The 21,146-nt window shown below is 43.8% G+C and overlaps 1 protein-coding gene and 1 long non-coding RNA gene across 2 annotated transcripts in view; one reads left to right on the top strand and one right to left on the bottom strand.

Annotated features, from left to right (window-relative positions):
• Adam12 (ADAM metallopeptidase domain 12) overlaps positions 1–21,146 on the top strand; it is a 328,831-nt gene that overhangs the window by 182,732 nt on the left and 124,953 nt on the right. The window lies entirely within an intron of this gene.
• Positions 10,585–20,587, bottom strand: LOC143436283 (uncharacterized). The gene is made up of 3 exons (XR_013106433.1): positions 19,927–20,587; positions 18,750–18,874; positions 10,585–10,796 (listed from the first exon to the last, which is right to left on the bottom strand). It is a non-coding gene; the product is annotated as an uncharacterized LOC143436283 (long non-coding RNA).

The following is a 21,146-nucleotide window of genomic DNA, read 5'->3' as shown; positions in this document are numbered from 1 at the left end:
AGGGTGCCACCCATCTCTCTATACAAAGTCAAAGCATTTCTAGAGTACTCCAACTTCTTCTCTTAGAATTGCCTTTTTATTTTGCTTCTAAAGTTGGTCATCCCAACCTTATTAGGTGTTAGGAACTTATTTTGACCCTAACAAACTAGATCAGCTCATTTTGAGTCCAGTGTATAATGAAAGTGCTACCAATTCACTGTATTGGTGTAATGACTTGTCCACAAAAATGAGAGGGAAAAACCAGAATGAAAAGACATATACTAAGTACATGGATGCCAAAAGAGAGAAACATCAAGGAGATAGGGGCTACAGGACCTACTGCACTCTTAGGCACACTTAAAACAACTTTAGCAGGAGTATTGGGAAATTCTCTACAGGCCATTCATATTCAGAAAATAAGTGGCACAGATGCATTGATCAGGATCATTCAAGAGAACCCAACTGTTGTGTTGTATATAAAAAAGAAAGAACTAGCAAGGATGTGTTTGGTAGAAGTGAAGTATGCTGAGGTAGAATTGAGGTAGAAGGGGGTGCCTATGGGTTCATGCTGAGGAGTCTCTTCCCTCTGAGGTACCAGCCATATGAGCCATATGACGGACAGATATAATATGGAATAGAGTTTATTTAGGGCATAGGAAGGGGAGTTGAGAAGGGAATCAAGACAGACAGACAGAGAGAGAGAGAGAGAGAGAGAGAGAGAGAGAGAGAGAGAGAGAGAGAGAGAGAGAAAAACAAGAAGAAGAAGAAGAAGAAGAAGAAGAAGAAGAGGAGGAGGAGGAGGAGGAGGAGGAGGAAGAAGAAGAAGAGGAAGAGGAGGAGAAGAGGAGGAAGAAGAGGAGGAGGAGGAGAGAGAAGAAGATGAGGAGGAAGAAGAGGAGAGAGAAGAAGAGGAGAAGGAGAGAGAAGAAGAAGAAGAGGAGGAGGAGGAGGAGGAGGAGGAGGAGGAGGAGGAGGAGGAGGAGGAGGAGAGAGAGAGAGAGAGAGAGAGAGAGAGAGAGAGAGAGAGAGAGAGAGAGAGAGACCAGGAACAGGTAGAGAGAAAGGGGGAAAGAGATGGGGAGAGAGGAAGAAGGGGCGAAGGGGCAGGGAGAGAAGGGCCAGAGAATAAGAGAGTAAGAGAGTGAGGAGGGGCCAAACAACCCCTTTTATAGTAAGCCAGGCATTACCTGGCTATTGCCAGGTAACTGTGGGTCGGAGCCTAGGAGGAATGCTAACACTGACAGCTTCTTGTCACATTCTTTAGTTTGCATATGATAGAGATGGGTCCTCTTGTATATCTCAGGGCTCCACCTTTGAAAGATTCTCTATGGAACTTCTGTTGATTGATTTGTTCTTCACCTGTTTTCCTCTTATTTAAAGTCTATCGTTGCTTTGGACTCATTTCGTTATCAGGGGATACAGTTGTTTCCATGAGCATACTGAGAAATGCATTGGTTTTATGTACTCATCTTTATAGGAAAGAGACTGGCAAACTGTATGTCTTCAGTTGTTGGTTACAGAACACTCTTAAAGATACTTCTCAAAAATGATCATTATATTCTAACCTCTTATGAGGCCTAAGAGAAACCAAAGGGGAGAACAGGTATTTTTTTAGTTTTTCTCCAGCACATATGATTGCTTAAATTTAGATGTAAAATTATTTAATTTTATAAAAATGTAGATTAAGGAGCTGAAGAGATGGCTCAGCAGTTAAGAGTACTTGCTGCTCTTGCAGAGGACCCAGGTTTGGTTTTCAGCACCCACATGGCAGCTCCCAATCACCTACATAGACACAATACATTCACATATACATTTATACATTTATGTATGTGTGTATACACATGTATGTATATATGGGAAATAATATGCACAAATAAATATGAATATATGGATTAGTAACTGAACCATGTCATAAAAAACCAAGTTCCTCTGATAAATACATTTTCCTTGATTCTTTGAAAGCATATTTATTTGAAAGCATATTATATATATCTGCACAATAAAACTTAAAAAAATAAATTCCATTTCTGTAGAAAAAAAACTAGGAGGTGTTTTGAGGCAGGGTCTCACTATAGAGACCAGGCTGGCCTTGAATTTGCAGTGACTCCTCCACTTCCGCCTCTCCTGTGCTAGGATTATAGGCGAGCACCAGCATACCTATCTACTCTAGCCAGTCAGATATTAACACTGCCACTTCTATAGCAATAACAGCCGCAAATAAAGCACACAGGCTTGCTCAGTCATGATCAAGGCTTTGGTTTTTAATACCAATTAAGAAAGTCTGCACTGTTGTTCAGAGGGAGGTTAATGAATTAACTTCAACAAACACCCAGAGAAGAGCTTCCTATTTAGTGAGGGTAAATTAAGACACCAAACACTTGAGTTTCATATTGCTTCACTTCAGATAGCCCCACCCAAGCACAAACCTTTTTTTTTTTTTTTCCCTAAGCTGTTGCAGTATAGGACATTTGGTAGCTGTTGGATTTTCCCTCTTCACTACATTACAATCAAGCATGGACTAACTCTTGACTTAATTATTTATTCTTTGTTACTGCTTATTTGCTGATTGGTATCTTGGTTCTACCCTGGGCTCCCTTCCCACATTCTTAAATGACCAAAAGAAAAGAAAAAGAAAAAAAAAAGTTGTTTACTTCTGTGTTTTAAATAAGTAATTCAAAAGAGCAAAAAAAACCACTCTGTCCTGATTAGTCTCCAGTCTTCAGTAGGCTCTGGAGGGGACTTAATTTGTCCCAGGGCATTCCTGTGTTTTCTTTGTTGTGTGATCCAGGTACTCACCACATCTGACCTCTATAGAACCGTCAGAATCATGGGCCCTTAGGAGCTAAGTGTTAAACAAGAAAAGATAAGCACCCTTCATTACACGAAGCAGGAACGCAGCAAACAGTGGCCACTGCCATTGTTCCTTAATTATAATTGTCATTGTTGTATATATGAGCAGTATGCATTCTTTTATTCTCTCACCCTACGTTTATTTCCTTTTTGTATTTGCAATCTGATGCTGCCTTCTCCTTACATCCTAGGTAAAGCAATTCTTTATGCTCCCTCAAACAGTTTTACAACCCAGCTTCTCCTTTCATAAATGCCCTCCTGAACGTTGCCCACATTGCACTTCAGCAGCATGCAGCCGTGAGTGAATGCTAAGTGCAGCACAGCAAAGACCCACCTCTCCCTCATTCTGCACTTTAGCACACTCAGTCTCCCAACAAGACATAAATCAGTGGGAGACTGGGGAGATGGGGTGGGGAAAACTGCTCACCGTGCTCTCATGAAAGCTGGGCATGACTGCACCTGCACCTGTAGCCCCAGCTCCGTGGAGGATGGAGACAAAAAATGGCTGGAACTTGGCTTCCATCCTAGATCTCCAGGTTCAGTGAGAGACCCTTTCTATAGAGCAGGACATTTCACAGACATAGAAAGAATAATGTCCTTCACTAACCTCTATACTGAAATGAGCACACATAAGTGTGAGTGTGTGTGTGTGTGTGTGTGTGTGTGTGTGTGTGTGTATACTATTTTTTTAATGATGTACATTTTTTTAAATAACTCCACTGTGGCTCTCTACAAATAGGATGTCACATTCTTCAGTGAACAGACCCTTTCCTGCAAGAACAGGAGGCACCCTGAGGATTTCCTCTCTCTCTGAATCTTCTCCCTGGACTCAGCAGTAAACCATGACAACAAGCAGTCCCTCAGCATCCTACCAAAGTAACACCCAACCTCTTAACACTAAGAGTCTCTATACTGTTGGGGACAGTAGGAGATTTTCTTCAAAGCCCTTCTGAATTGAGTTTTTATCCCCATTTGTTGTTAAAAGGTCATTGTGTTTAGACCGGGAGAAAATCATCATATTTACTTTACGAACTTTCGTGCTTCCTTTACAACTGAAACAAAAGACTCAAGCTGCACTGTGGGCCACATAACACAGATTGTCCTTCACTCAGCCAGCTGCACATTCTGATGGCAGAACCCACTGGATGACTCAGAACTCTCTGGAAACCCTCACAGCATCCTGCCGTTTCTGGTTTGGTATTCTCTCTACTCCTCATATGTCTTAAATTTCATCTAGTGTCTTTATTTAAAATGACAGTAAACTCTATTTTATATCACGTTTAAATGAATCTCTTAAGAGGCCTGGTGATAATTAATTCCACCCTGAAGTATAGAAGAGCCAGAAGTTTGACTCATAGCTTTGGGTGGAGAGCACCGTTACCTCTCTCACTGAAGGCAGAGGCCAACAGGGCTTGGGGGATTGGGGGGAGGACCTGGCATGCACAGAAATCCACGATGCTTCTGCAGTTGAATTCCTTCCTTTTTTTCTTCTTGCTGAGCTGGGGGTTGAACCTAGGGCCCCATGGATGCTCCACAACCACTGAGACTCATCCTTAAACTCTCCTGTTTTATTTTTGATTTTAGACAGGATCTTCCTAGGTTGCCCAGGCCATCCTTGAATTTATTCTATAATCAAGTACGGCTGGCCTTAAACTCTTGATACTCCTGTTCAGCTTCCCAAGTAGCTGCACTACCACCCCCAACTGGTTCTCTTTATTTTAGAGAGAGAAAAAGTAGTGGATACATGATGCACATACTAGGTATGTCCAGGTATGTGCCCACGGAAGCCAGGGGTCAACCTCTACCAAATCTATCTTACATTTAGAATCTGTTCCCTGTTTTTGCTAGGCTGTATGATTTGTACAAACTCCTAGGATCCCTCCACACACACCCACACTGAGTTTACAGACACACTCCACCACATGTTGGGCTTTTATATGGGTGCTAGACTCAGGTCTCCATGAGTGTAGCAAACACTCCAAACACACCATCTCCTTGGCCCCTGGCTGACACTCTTTCCTTTGGAGCAATCTGCAGCTGCATGTGTTTGAGGTCTTAGCTGAACTAACTCAATGCATGGTCTGTTTTTTATGAGCTTCCCAGTTCTGTGACCCAAGACCTAGGACCATGGTGACCTAACCCATTGTGGAAGCCATCTGTGGTTATAGGGTACAAGACAGACATTTGCTGATGCCAAGTTGCTGAGAGCTTACATACCAAATGCCAGTTTTCATGACAGTTTTGTCCACTGACCTTGCAGGTACACGGAGAGACTATCTTGCCCACCTCTGGTGTTCCTATACCAGTCGGGCTTCATCACCTGAGACTTGACCCCATGGAACTCCATAATGAAAGTGTAGAGGTGCTCCCTATCCCTCCACCAACAGCTTGTAGAGCAGGGTGGCCAGTGGCTGGGCTGGTTTTACAAAGCACGCTGGTAAGTGGTGCTCTTCTGTGTTACTGGATGGCACGAGTGGCCCCTCTGTCCAACTTCCATAGCCCTATGATCCCATCACTTGTAATCCCTAGCTCTTCACTCTCACTCCTCTCCAATGAGATAACTAGGTTAAGCTCAGAACTCCATGTCCCATCCTCAAGTATTTGGACAAGAGAAACCTTGGGGGCACTTATAGACAGTTTCCAAAGCAAGCCCTGTACACAGAGAGAGGGAAACACACTCCGTGCTGCACTCCTGGCAGCCCTCCCTGCTCTCTTAGAAAACATATGTTTAAAATAAAACTCCTTAGAAAGCTCTTTTTGGTGTTCCAATAGTTGGCCTGTTTTGGTTTTTGTTTTCTGAGTCATTATTGTTGTTGCGACTAAATAATAATAATAATTTGCAGAGTTGCCCTGGGAGAAGACAGGCCCCAGATTAGGGGAACCAAAGCTCTCTGCACCTGGCTGTGTGGCCCTTAGGTTTCTGAGTGCTGTCAGCATCTCCCTAACAAAGCTCTCCTCTCCACTGTGAGCCCACCTCCTTCTGTGTGTGCTCTTCTGTTTGTCTTGGCGGTGGATCACTGCTAGGCTATTGTTTTGTTCCATTCTTGTAGGACTACACCCCTGAGGTGATCTTGCCTCCCCATGTCTGGGCCTCCTTCTTCCCAGTTCCCCATGCTTCTGAGGGAGAAGGCTCTGAGTGGTTGTAGGGGTCAGCCTCATCTCTCCTGCCCAGAGGCAGTGAGTGGTGAGGTGCTGGGTCTGCTTTGACCTAAAGAAGAAGATTCTACTGTTCTCCTGTCTTTCTCACCTACAGCCCATTCTCAGCAGCTGCCTTCCCTGCCATCTCTTTCCCTCTGTGGCCTCTGCATTTTGCTGTGGAAATTTTAGGGAGAAAATCAAAGGGCCTGAGGTGGACGAAAAGCAATATAGAGAGCTTGGGCTATCCTAGGAAGTCACTGCTTGCTGGACTACCTGAATGGAGGGACAAGGTGTTCCCACACAGGTACAAAATGCTTTGTGGCCATTTAGCATGATCTTTTTCATTCTATCAAGCAGGGTCCTTTCTTCCTGGGTCCCAGAGACACTTTACAAGATCCATGAAGAACAGGATCGCCTTCCACAGCATCATCAACAGTCAGGCTCTCCATTAACCATAGGCAGATGGTGGCTGCATAGATGGAATGAATTCCCAGGCCCCTCAGAGGCCAGCTCTTGGAAGAGTGTCTTCTGGGCATAAGCCACACAGCAGCCAGTCAGCAGCATCTACATAGTAGCTATGTCTCTCTTAGCAAACAGACTAGAGCTCACTGTTGCCCCAATACAGAGGTGAAATAGCCACTCCCCTTGCTGAGGTGATCACAGTTCTATCAGTGATGGACTCGGGGGCATGTAGTCTCCTGCAAATGGGATATCCTGAAGACGGCATATGACATCTAGGGCATTATTTGAGATGAGAACACACAACCTCAGTAGAGGCACAAGAACTGCCAGATAATGGCAAACGATTTTAGCTTCAAAAACATAGAGGGAGCGCATTTTTTAAAACTTGTTATTTTCAGAAAAAAAAAAACATGAAAAAGAGAAAATGCACAGGCTTGAGGGGTGAAGGGTGAGGGGTTTGGGGCAAAGCAGGGAGAGAGAAACAGCCAGATGACGATGTGGGTGATGCTCACACAGGTCTGCAAAGATAGACTGAAAAGCAATCGATTACTTGTATCACTTGTGAATTATAAGGCAGGTGAATTGTATCTCAACATTGTATAAGATAGGGCAAAGGGACACTGGATAATATGGAACCAGATCCTGAGGGGACACTGCTGGAAGGCCAAGGGAACTGCTCTGGCAAAGGACTGAGGTTCAGCTCCCACCACCCACACTGGGAAGCTCACAATTTCCTGTAACTCCAGTTCCAGGAGATATGGCACCTTTTTCTGATCTTTGAGTGCACCTGTACATACATGTTACACATATGGATAAGCACACAGACATACACACAGAGAAATAAAAACTGATTTAAAAAAAAAAAAACTTAAAGTGCTCTGAGTCTGTGGCGTTGACACAGAGACCAGAGTGGACAGTTAAAGGAATGTTTCCAGGTGACATATGCTATGGTCAGTACCCGGTCTGAAATGCCAGCCAAGATCTGGGGACAACGGGCCATGATGTATGTGACTTAATGCTCACCGGTTTAGAAAAATATGTATTACATTTGCCTGAAACACACACAGAGACACACAGAGCCAGTGGGTTGCAGGGAGTACGGGGAAGATCATGGGTATGAGCCATCTTGTTTTCTGAGATGGAGTCTCTCTGTTAGGAGCCAGGCTGACTGGCCAGCAAGCCCTGGAATCTTCCTGTGTCTGCATCTCTGGTGCTGAGATTACAAGCACAAGCCACCATGCTCTGATTTTTTTTTTCTTTATAGATTAGTCCTAGAGCCAGAACTCAGGTCCCCATGATTACAAGAGAAGGACTTTATCTGAGAACCATCTCAAAGCCCAAGATGGATCCCACATAGCCACAATGCCACTGTCACACCCAACAAAATGAGCACAGATTCCACAGGCTCATCTAATAACTGGTCCGGATTTGGATGCTCAGGGTAAAACAGTGTTCTGTCCTACAGGGGGTTGAAATGTGACTCTTTAGCCTTGGAAACACCCAGGCTTCTGGGAAAAAGAAAGAGCTTTGGTGGTATTTTATCCATTTTCCACACTGATTCAGCTTCCCAAATCTGAATGTGGAGAAATGCACTTGGTCATAGTTGTTTTCTGGCCTTGGGAAGTGCTGATTAATTCAATAAGCTTTCAGGTGACTGGAGTATTCCTTTCAGGGAACTCTGGAGGGTTACTGAGGCAGATCATTATAGATGACATTTTTTAGTCATTAAACTATGCCTCCCTCCCTGCTCAGCGTATTTAGCTCTTTTCCCCCCAGACACATGGAAAGCGTTCAGCTCTTAATGAAGAACGCGTTTCTGGAGCATGTGTTTAGTGGGATGACATGATGTCATCCCAACTCCTAACTTCGCATGCAAGATTGTTGTGTGAAAATGAAACCACAAATCTCATCTGAATCTGAGTTTCTGGGTTCTTTAGAGGAAGTATTTTTCTGTTTTCCTTGTTTGAAGAAGAGAGAGAGAAAGAAAGAGAGAGTGGAGGAGGAGGAGGAGGAGGAGGAGGAGGAGGAGGAGGAGGAGGAGGAGGAGAAGGAGAAAGAAGAAGGAACAAGTAGACCACTGCATTTTCCAGCCAGGAAGACAAAAAGATGGGAAGCATGCTGTTTGTTTGCTTGTTTGTGTGTTTATATGCTTGTTTTCTGGCCAACATCCATCTAGACAAGAAAATTCTTAGTCTAGGGTCAATATATGGAGTAAGTACCCCCCTCCCCCCAAACACACACACCCCAGAGATATTTTGGGCATAGGACAGTAAGAAAAGTTGTAATGAAAAGAAAATTTGGAGCTGGGAGATAGCTCCATGGGTAAAGTGCTTACTGCATAGCCATAAGGACCTACTGAGTTCAGATCTCCAAGGCCCGTGTAAACATGTGATGGTGTGGCTCCGTGTCTCTGTAACTCTAGGAACTGATAAAATGAACCTAGGGGATCACAGTCTGTGAGCTCCAGGTTCAGTGAGAGACCCTGTCTTAAAACAGTAAGTTAGGGAAGAGATTAAGGAAGACATTGGATATCAGCCTACTGTCTCCACACACAGCTGCCCAGGTACGTGCATGTACACACACACATACACACACTCACACACACACATACACACACACACACTCACACACACATACACTCACACACATCCTCACACACACACTCATACACACATTCACACACACTCACACATACATACACACCCACACTCAAACACATCCACACACACATACACACACTCATACACACATTCACACATTCACACACACTCACACATACACACGCACACACACACACACACCACCTCAGTTGCCAGCTTTTTATAATGCTTCCAGCATTAGGATGTTAAGTACAGCATACAACTCCAGATACATCACAAATATAAGAAATTACTGCGTGAATGAAATGTGGACCAACTCTTCCCCCTTCCAAAGCTGTTAACTGATTTTATGGGTTGAGGCCATGTTGCTCATTGCAGATTTCAATTTCTCACAACCCCAGAAAACACGATCATGTGGTAAGTTGCTTAACTGACTCCACACAGCCATTCATATTGCCCTCTCCTACACATAAGGAGAGGAACATGGAACACTCCATCCACTGTTCTGACTGCACTATTTACGGTCTTGTAGAAAATTTAGACGATAGGATTAGCTACACTCTCGTGTAACCTACAGAACTGGAAGTGCATAAGAAATGGAGGTGCTGGGAGAGTGTTCCTTTGGGAGCCCATCTAGCAGAAGGAGGCAAGTCAAAGGCCCCAATGTGGGAATAATTGATCATGGGGCCTTTATCCTGGAAAGAGATCCAACCATGGCCCATTGATACCGGCCTGTCTTTTGATGGTTCTTCCCCTGGGCTCTGGGCCATGTGAGACCTAAATGCAAAGCTCTGTTCAAGACAGAAAAGAGAAGAAGCTGAGAGATCAGCCCAGTCCTTGGAGGTCAATTACAGAGAGGAAGATACACTGGGCTTGAGGATTACAAGTGCTCCCTGTAGCTTCTTTAAAGCAAGGAAGACAGAACAGCCCTTCCCCATGAAGATAGAATCCAGCAAGTAGAACTCAGGTGGGATTTATTGTTTTGTTCTACAGTTTTATATTTTATATCCTTTTGTTGTCCCGGAGACACAGACTCCCCTTTTGTAAGTTCTCTTACAGGCAGCAGTGCATGCTGGCTGCTGGCAGACACCCGGGTTTTCCTAGGATGTCCCAACTCAACTGAGCAGGAAAGCATGTGTGCCCACTGATGAGCGCCCTGCACACTCAGGTTCACAGTCAGGGGCCCTGTCTTAGAAAGGGAGGAAACCATGTACTCAAACTGCAGAGGCATTTCTCGGTGGCCTCTACAAGAGCCCATGAGCAGCTTTGTGGGCTGGGCTTAGAAATCTCGAGGATGGAGGGGTCTTTTTCTGTCTTGTCTCATTCTCTGGCAGCGATAGCATGGAAATTTGCAGAGCAGAACTCACTTTGAGCAAGCAGAAAGGAACAAATTTGATCTAACACACATTCTGTGAGCTTGGTTCAATGTAGGTCAGTGTCTAAGAGAGCCCAGCTGGCCAGCCGGCACGTCTGCCTGGGAGCTGGCTGACTGGCTTCCGCCTAGGCCAAGAAACTCCCCCTCAGCCCCAAGCACCAATTAATAAAAGCTCCTCTTCATGCAGTGCTGGTGAGGAGAGCAGGGCTGAACTGCATCCAGATTACTGGGAAAATGCTTACCCAATCGGCAGACCTGAGTGCTCTCCAAGGGTAGCTGGTATGTGGAAGAAACACGTAGACCAGACACACTCATTCTGAAGTTCAAGGCTGTGTATCCAAGGATTAGATTTTTTTTGAGGTCCATGCCAGCCAGAGTTACATGATGAGATTCTATCTCCAAACAAACAAACAAACAAAGTGTATGTTGGTTTGATGGTTCCTAACAACTTGCTAAATGTTTTATTAATGCTAGCAATTTAGAAACATTTCCTTGAAGATATTTATATAATATATATAAAACATATATACATACATATATGTTATATATACATACATGTATATACATACATATACATATACAATGTATACATATATGTACATATATGTATATATTTGTACATATACATATGTGTGTATGTGTGTATATATATGTGTGTGTTTGTGTATGTGTGTATATATATGTATGTGTGTGTATATATATGTGTGTGTGTATGTGTGTATGTGTGTGTATATATATGTGTGTGTGTGTATGTGTGTGTATGTGTGTATGTGTGTGTGTGTATATGTGTGTGTGTGTGTGTATGAACTAAATACCAAATAGGTTCTAAATGATAGAAATTGTAAGTGTCAGAATATCTTAATCTCCTCAGGATTTTTATTGATGTTGATAGTTACTGACTTTAGAGTAAGCAATGATAACTTCTACTCCCTCCTCAAAGCAGGAAAGCATTAACAATACAATTACTATTGATGTTATTTGTTACTGAATTTGATATATATCTTTCTTATTCTTCATTGTATGTGTGCATGTGTGTGTTTGTGGCATACGTACATGTTTGTATATCAGAACATATAAGCAGGTGCTCCTGTATGTATGTGCATACATGCATATGGAGGCCAGATATTAGTGTCTTCATCTATCAATCTTTGACTCATTTTTAGGACAGCATCTCTCACTGAACCTGGAGCTTACTGACTGGCTAGGCTGGCTGGCCAGTGAGATCTGGGAACCTCCCTGTCTCCACCTCCCACCCTGCAATGCCACACTGTGACATCCAGATTTGCAGGTACACTGAGGATCCAGGTCCTCACACCTGTGTGTCAGGTACTTTCTCTATTGAGCCCTCTTCAAACTTGCTGGCCTTGCACATGAGATGTCCCCACAAGGCTGCATTCTATCCAATAAAATGGGCATGAGTCCAGGGAGTAACATATTAAATTAAACATGTAAGGTCTTATCGGACCTGGGTTTGGTGACAGAAACTATGAGGTATTCTATAAATACTAGTGTATGAACTCTCCGGAACCATTAGCAAACATAAGCCCTACCTCCTTCAGCTGTCTGTGAGGATTTTAGTCACAGCCATGTAGCAGTAACTAACACACAGCTCACTCAACACACGTCCATGGAGCACACAACACACTAACTTGGAGGCACTAGTATAAAAACTGAGGGGACAGACAGCCTTTGCCCTGATGGGACTGTACACCTCAGACAAACCCCAAACAATTGAGGAACACACAGGGCCCAGAAGATGGGCAAACAGGAAACACAGAATGAGAGAGAAGCAGGCGTGAAGGTCACTGCAACATAAGAAGAGGACACCTATGGCGTTAGGGTTTCTGAATGGCCATGAAGAGGAAGAAAGAAGTCCACTGCAGATCAAGACAAGGAGGACACAGGCCTTAGGGAATCAAATGGACCCACACTGCCCGGCAGAGAGAGAGCAGAATGTCCTGGCCATCTCCAAGAGTTTGTCAGGAGCACTGTGCACTGTATGCAGGAGTGACACAATTTGAGAATTCCTTTTAAAATATTGCCATAACTTCATAAGGTGAGGAGGGAGGACCATAATGGTGCCAAAATGAGTGTGGGGCTGTGTTAGGCTCCCCTAGTGGGTTAGATGACAAAAAAAGATGAGCTGGAACAGAAGATGGGGTGATACTGAGAGCCACAGGCTATTGAGCAATAATTACTCCAGCTTTGTTGGGGTTAGACAGATGGCTCAACAGTTAAGAGCAGGTACTGGTCTTATAGTAAGACCTGGCTTTGACTCCCAGTATACCCAAGTATGCAATTCAATTCAGGACTGCCTATGACTCCAGCTCCAGAAATCTGATGCCCTCTTCTGGAGACATAGAGAGAGAGAGAGAGAGAGAGAGAGAGAGAGAGAGAGAGAGAGAGAGACTGAGAGAGAGAGAGAGAGAGAGAAAGAGAGAGAGAGAGACTGAGACTTGCATGTATATAATTACCTTTTGTAAATGTACAATGTAGAGTATTTACTAAATATTTTGAAATATCGAACCTTCGCAAGACGATACTGGAACCCCTGCTGCAGCTAAGAACACTCCAGCATGGGATCAGGCCTTGTACCCAAGGTCACAGAAAAAGAGGCAGAGCCGGGCTGCTCCTGGCAGTATTGATGACCTATTTTGAAGATTTGTCTTCTCATGTAAATTGTTATCCCTTGGCACTGTTTCTCCCAGATACTCACAGAAACCCTTTGGGAACTGAAAGCTGGCCTCATAAGTGACAAGAGATGTCAGAGTGACTGACCCCACTCCTCTCCGAAAGCTCCAGGCAGGCTGAGCAGGCACATCCCTCAGCTCTAACCCTCCTGCATGTTAGATGCAGTTAGTCAGTTGGATACATTGTTCCTTGAAACGACCATCCATACCTGATATTGGCTAGAAGTGAAGGAAAACAATTTTCTCCACTTACAAACAAGTAGATGTGTACTCAAGAGCTTGGTGTAAAATGTCTTAGCATCCTAACTCCTGAGTAACTGGGTTGACTTTGGACAGACTTCCTAACATCTCTGAGACTGCTCCTGCATCTGTAAAAGTTGTCAAATCCTGCCTTTGCCATGTTACTGTAGCAAGTTAAAGAACTTCAGGTTATGGCATCCCCTGTCCCATCACCTGTGTGGGTGCTCAGTGAGCAGAGGTTCCTAAATGTCCCTCATCGAGCAGGGTACCATGCACAATTAAAAATGAATTAAAAGCTGACTCTGAAGGGATGGAGATATGGGTTCGTATGATGCTCCCTCAGAATACCCGAGTTTGTTTCCCAGTGCCCACCTTGGATGGCTTACAGCATTTGTAACACCAGCTTCTCTCCTGAGAATTCAAGGTGATCTTCTCTCTTCTGTGGGCACGTGTACTCATATGGACATATGCTCCTTACCATACACACACACACACACACACACGCATATATAATTTTTTTAAATAAAAAATTAATCTTAAAATTAAAATTAATCTTAAAATTAATCTTAAAAATCAAGTTGACTTGGCTTCTGAAATCAAACCCATTTGGTTGTTTTCAGACAATATCTAGGTTGTCTGAAATGCATAGCTTATAGTTTATTATCAATATAGGGTAGGCTTGATTTTTTTCAATTACATAGCTGAACTTACAGTGTCCCATTCTGTAAAGAGTAGTGTCAGCTCTTCCTGCCCTGCCACAAATGGCCACACCTGAACCTGAACGAGTGTCCTTCAGACCCACACTGTTCCTCCTGTGCCTTTCAGCTTCAACCCACTGTAAGAAGTCAACACAAACTAGAAATCTTTCATAATTGCTTTTAAAGGCAATCTCGCCATGTTCAACATACGTTGTTCATTTACAAGGAGTTGGGCAGAGAGGCCATTATAAGACTAAATAATTTGCATAGCAACAAATAAATGGACTTTGAAATCAAACTGCCTACAGGGTGCCAGCTATGTGACCCTGGGCAAGCTGTTAGCTATTCTGTGTGGCCTCTGATCTCAAAATAAATGCCTGTCTGCCAAGGTGTCACAAACATGAAATTTGAACATGTGAGGCAGGGGACATAGCTAAGCGGGTAGAGCGCTTGCCTAGAATATGTGAGGCCGTGGGTTCAGTCCCCCAGCAGTACTTAAAGCAAGCATGGTGGCATGTGCCTGTTGTCTGAACTCAGGAAGAAGAAAGATGAGAAGTTCAAGATTATTCTTCCCTATGACAGGAGCCTGGGATACATAAGATCCTGCTTGAAAAATAGATACATTTGAAAATGCAGATAAAATGGCTTAGCTTTGTAGAGGCCTAGACCAATGTTGTCTGCTGCTATTGGTAGTGGTAATAGTACTTTTTTTCTTTAAAAAAAAAAAAAAAAAAAAAAAAAAAGCCTGAGAAATCCCACTGTTTGCCCAGGTCAACAGAGCACTGGCAGCAGTCAGTCCAGCTATGACCTTGTGATCCTTTCCCAGAGAAATGACCATGGGGCTTTAATTATCTGTGAAAATAGTTCATTGCATTTCCAACTTTTCTATTCTATCTGTCGCCCATCTCCCCCAACTGCATTACTTAAATTTGACAATTCTCATACAGTGAAGACAGCCCACATTCAAGACTTTGAAATAACATGTGATCATTTCAAACAACTGACAGTTGCCCAAGGACTTAAGGCTTTCATGGGAGAGCTGAGGACTAGAAAGAAGACATTTTCACCTGCTTCTACATCTTGGCTGGACAGAAGGTTGACAAATGAGTCTAGTCACATTAATTCTGATTGTCAGCTTGATTGGACCTAACAATACCCTGGAGACAAGCTTCTGGGCATGGTTGTGAGGAATTATCTAGATTAGGTTAGCCTCCAGGCATCCCAATAAAGTTAGGTATTTAGGTTAATTGAGGTGGGAAGACCTGTTCTAATGGTGGGCTGAGGCCCCAGACTGGATATGCAGAAAAAAAATCAAGCCAAATACCAGCCTTTGCTTCTCTTTGCTGACTGTGAATGCAGCTTGCTCAGCTGCCCCAAGCTTTTCCATCTCACCTTCCCTGATGTGATGTGTATCCTCAAACTTCGAGTCAAAGCAAAGCCTTTCTCCCTGGAAACTTCGGGATATTTTATCACAGTAACAAGGAAGGTGACTAAACTTGAGAGAGGCTTCTGCTGAGGTGATGATACCAGTGGTGTATGAGAATAGCTGAACTCAAGAGAGCCATCCCAAAGACAGCCATGACACCAGCTCCTTGTACAGATAGATGCCCATGCTTTGATCCAAAACACTGCACATTTGTTACTTACAAATGGAGGCAGTATATTAAGAAGTCATTTGGCCAAAACTTAATTGTCCCATACAGCTTCCAAAATGCTGTATCAACTGTTTCAGTTTTAATAGTTTCTAGAAACCAAGAGAGAAAGATCTGGGCAAAGAAAGCTTTATTGTCGCCATCATCGTTGTTGTTGTTGTTGTTGTTGTTGTTGCAGAAATCACATGTTTTGATATTTTGAGCATTTTAGTAAATAGAAAATAACAAATGAAAAGGAATGGAGTGCCATAATGTTCTAACAAACATACAGTGCTAATAGAATCCCAAAATGCTGAAATGATAACTGAAAATAGCCTGGAGTTTGTGACTAAACCGAACCGAATGCAAAAAGGCATGTTGGGCCTCCTTGACCATTCACTCACTCCAGTGGACCAGATACACTTCTGGGATGTGGCTGACAGCTGCTTTGTTTCAGGCCTTCAGAACTATGGGGTAACATTGCTTCTAGGAAGGCTGTGTGAACCAGTGGTTAGAAGGGATGGCCTTTAGAACCCAACAGTCCAGTCCCATCTCCCTGAGCTCTGCTATGTGGCTCTGAACACGTTACTTAACCTTTCTAACTGTTCCCTTTTCCTTGTAGCTAGGGTTAAACAGTCCTTATCCTTCCAGAGTCTCTGTCAAGAAAATAGACAGGACAGTGACAATACCTACAACTGTGATAGGTCATAAGGAGGGTGCCAGTGGGCAGTGGTAATGCTTCACCTTTCTTCCCCCAAATGAAGAACCCAGCACTTCTGTTTCCAGGGGACATTGACCTCCTCCAGGGACAACAGGGAACAAAAGTTCTGAGAAACACCAGCAAAGGCGAATTGAGCGGGGAAGATGAAGCCTCTCAGATTCTCTCCTTTTTCATTTTCCAACTCTTATCTGTCTACCTCCCTCTCCTCTCTCCCACTCCGTGTGTGTGTGTGCGTAGTTATACATGTGTGTAGTGTGTTTGGTGTGTTTGTGTATTCATGTGCACATTGGTGTACCTGCATTGTGTGCACATATATATTAAGGCCAGAGGTGGACACTGGGTGTCTTTCACTATTGCTTTCCATTTTACCCTTAGAAATGGGCTTTCACTCAGCCTAGAGATCAATGATTGACTGGACTAGCAGCTCGGGGTGGGGGTGGGGGGGGTTGGGGGGGACCTTCCTGCCTCCACTTACCCTGAAACCTCAGTGCTAGTGTTACAGGTGGGTACAACTGTACCCAACTGGTCCATAAGTGCCAAGAATCCCAGATCAGGCCCCTGTGCCCACATGGCAAGCATTTTACTAACTGAAGATTCTACCCGCTTCTCTCCTCTAACTTTATACCCCCATATACTGTTTTTTTAGTATATTATTTGCCCCCCTCTGTAGACATCACATTAATAAATTGGTGATTCTGCTCAGCCTAGGGTTTTTGCTACAAACCACAAAACATCCTTCATAATCCATGGGGGTTCGGGAGGGTGTGTGCTGGTCTGCTTCTACATATTGACTCTAAATTTACCTAGCTCTAATTTAGGACTAGATAATATTAGATGAAAGATGGTCATCATAGTAAGATGGCAAGCACAAATCCTGGTTTTTAGCCATGATTGTTATTGTGTGCTGTATCGTTAAATCTTCAGGGGCTTCACCTCTCGGCTCAGTCATCTTGGCTGCATCTCCACATTCTAGCGGGAGAAAACCACAAGCCACATTTCTATATGAATGACTTTGTAAGTTGTGGAATAATAGTCTGTGATGAATCTGCAGCAGAAAATGGGTTCAGGTCAGAGGCTCTGCCTGAGAATCAGATGGGTCTCCAGAAGGACAGAGTCACTGAAGTCTACACACACATATGACTCAATCATAGAGAGCATCCACAGGGCCTGCTGGGGTGACTGACAGGCAAGAGCTGTCTTGTGACACTTCTGTGTGACTATGTTGTACAGGGCAACTAAACCCACATCCCTATGTGCATTCTTCTAAGAAATGATGGGGAGTTTACATATTAACCATAAATTCTTATAACCCACATAGTTGATGCTGCTCTGCCATTTCTCTGTTTCCCTCATTTAAACAGTTTTAAAGTTGATACCAAGGAGTCAGGGTTTATCTAAATGGCCTTCAAGCTTTGAGAATTCTTTATTGTTATTACTATGTTGTTATTATACACGATCTGACATTGATGATATTTAATTACGTTTACACGTAAGTCTGAACGTAGGTATGTGCACATGAGAGCAGGCACCCATTTAAGCCCTGTTTACATTGAGTGGTCTAATCAGTTTGAATCAAGTGGCTTTTCTGTATCAGTGTTTGTCTGCTGTGTTCCATGCTCACCATGTGCCAGGCACAGGGCTAGTCTGGGATGTCACTTCTGCCCTGTGTCCCAGCTTACTCTGGGAAAAACAAGCCAACAAAAAAATTAAATGGACAAAGGAAAGTTCTGGAGCCAAATCCTGGCAGAGCACAAGAGAAAAGTTCACTTGAGGTGGGGGCAGGAGAGGGGCTCTCAGAGACCAAAATGAGTAAGCCTAGCATGGGTCCCGTTAATGGAATTCATCTCACTCAAGCTATATAACTAAATTACATAATGCTAAATGCAGGGAAGTGTAATTTCAATATTGATCCCAAAAAATCCATTTGGAGGGCGTCTGTGTTTTGATTCAATATCCAAGCATTTTCAGAAATGCATATTTTATAAGAACTTTACCTACATCAGACCATTTTACTGAAAAGCCTAAATGACCACTTTCAGCCATGTGTGTCCAAAGATTTTGAAATCAGAAAATACAGTGTTCAGACGGAAAGGGTGGAGTTCTGCTTGTCCCCCGCCACACTGCACTGGTGTCTCTACTCCAAGCAATCCCACAAGCCACACACATAGTCAGCTGCTAACTGCACAGAGCCAAGAAAAGGTCCTTCCAAATCACATACTCAATGTGAATGAGCTGAGTTCACCAATTTTCTGTCCCATCCCAGGTGGCCTCCTCCCACCCCAGCCATTATCAGCATCTGGAGTTGCACTGAGCCCCTCCTGGGTGTGACTCATGGATATTATAGTGTTAGCCTTTGTACACTCACACTGGCCTCCTCTGTAGCCTTCCTGTTTCCTTCCTTCCCCTCAAAGTCTTTTCCATGTCGCTGTCAGAGTAGAGGAGTGTTCCAATGCTGCTGTCCACTCATGGCACCGCTGTGTGTCATAGCTCCTGTTATAGAGGACAAATATAGTGACATGTAACAGCCTTCAAGTTTCATTCCCAGCTGCCTATCTCAGTAGCACACACACACACACACACACACACACACACACACACACACACACACACACACGTGCGTGCCATCTGTGTAGGAGTTGCATGTACTATCACATTCACCAAGTCCAGAACCCTAGCCTGCTGCCCCAATAGTCTGTGCCTTTCAGTGTGTGGCCACGCCCAGTAGAACGTCCTCAGTGTCTGCTCTTCTCTATATTTGTTCAGAGGTAACTGGTTCCTTCCCATCACCTTTCCAAATCCTTCTGGGTACCACCTCCTGGGCTAGCTGCAGGCTTGGAAGCAGTTCCAACCCCAGGCAGAGGTCTAGGTGTGTCTCATACAGCTGTGGCCCTCTGAATTTATCCTCCCCAGGTGCGGAAGCTCAAGCTCTGCTTTCCCTCCATGGTCCAGCACAATAATTATTGGCTAAATGCAAGTTATTTAGGTATCACTAATAACACCAAAGTGAATGGAAACCAGCAACATCAGCTCCTGGCAAAGTTGAGATGCCTCTCATTGTCTGGTGTCAAGAGGAAGAGAATGCCTTGTTAGGTCAGCTAATCTAATAAGCAGAGGAAAGGGATGTTCTTGTGAAATCATGCATCTGCCTTCTTCTGCCATTTGCTGATAGAGAGCCATCTAATTTGATTTTCTCTTTGAGTAGAAGTACAAGACAGTTGCTGTCATATTTCCAATACACTCATTGTCCATCTGTCCCTCTTCATTTCCTCCAAGGGCCTTTGACTTCCAGCCACTTTTATAGTAGATATGCATCTTAGAGCACTCTGATCTAGTACCTGCTTGGTGTCATCAAATGCACTGGAGAGAGGGGTGGACAATGAGTCAGCCAAGGGGGGGGGGTGTCCTGTGAATGGACAGAGCCGCTGTGCTACCCTCAGATTGACTCTTGCATTTGTGCATTTACTTAGCCCTTATTCTGCTCTACACATTTCTCCGCTGTTTCACATGGTATCTGCAACACATGCTCAACAGACATCAATCACCTGATCAGCTTGGAAGGACCGGTGGCTCCACAAGGCACAAAAGCACAAAGTGTGGGCTGGAACAAGGGCTCAGAGTTAAGAGCATTTGTTGTTCTTGCAAAAGACCAGGGTTTCATTCCACATGTTGTCTTACAGCCATCCATTGCTCCACCTCCAGGGGATTTGATGACATCTTCTAACATCTGTAGGCACCAGGCATGCATGTGGTACATAGATGTGCATGCAGGGAAACCACTCATACACATAAAGTAAAAATAAATAATCTTTTATTTAAGTACCAACTATGGTGAGACTTTATACCCAGGTCACCTGACCTTCCTGTATCTCTGGGGCTTTTTTCCTTTAAATTTAGATTAGACAGTGTCTAGAGCTAGAGCTGACTTTACTGACCGGAGCCTGTACTCTCAGAGGCTGAGCCAGGATCTGGAGCTCAAAGCCAGGCTGGACCTCCCTCTCTCAAGAGACATAAAACAAATAAATGAACAAAAATCAGAGCACAGACCCCTATAGCTAGCTACTGTAGAGGTTAACTGAGATGCTACAAGCCAAACAGGTGCCTGGCTCATAGGAAGTATTCAACACATGGAGACTGCTATAGCAAACTATAACCAATCAAAATGTAGAGTCATGGAGCCCAGTCCAGTGGATACATCTATAAAACACTCCCAAACCTAAGGCTTAGGGAACCTGTGGAAGATGGGGAGGAAAGACTATAAGATCTAGAAAGGATGATAGAGTTTTCTGTGAGATTGTGTCTCCCAGGAATATCAGAAGCTACACCCATAGAGTATCACAATGACCGCTCATCATGAGCTGAACAGAGGCAACGCCAATGAACATGCCAAAGTGGAGGGAGGGAGAAAAAAAAGCCTCAACTCTATACAAAGAACTGTAAGTGACTAAGGCAAGCTGGCAGCAGGAGAGGTGGCCTTCCCCAGGGAAGAGCACAGTTGTCCAGTGCCAAACAGTCAGCCCTGGAAACAGACATATAAGTCACATCGTATGGAATGAACAAGTTATATGTAGGAATATATATGTAGATATGTATAACCTATATGCATGCAATAACAATTAGTGTAAAAGAGACTATGAATTTGAAAGAAGCAGCAGCAGCGGGGCAGGGAGAGGACGTGTATGAAAAGGTTTGTTGGGAAGACAGAGAAAGGAGAAATGTTATAATTAAATCATAATCTCAAAAAAAATTTTTTAAAGGAAGTGCT

This window comes from Arvicanthis niloticus, chromosome 1 (assembly GCF_011762505.2).
Source record: "Arvicanthis niloticus isolate mArvNil1 chromosome 1, mArvNil1.pat.X, whole genome shotgun sequence".
NCBI classification, from domain to species: Eukaryota; Metazoa; Chordata; class Mammalia; order Rodentia; family Muridae; genus Arvicanthis; species Arvicanthis niloticus.
This window is presented reverse-complemented; position numbering and strand designations above follow the sequence as displayed.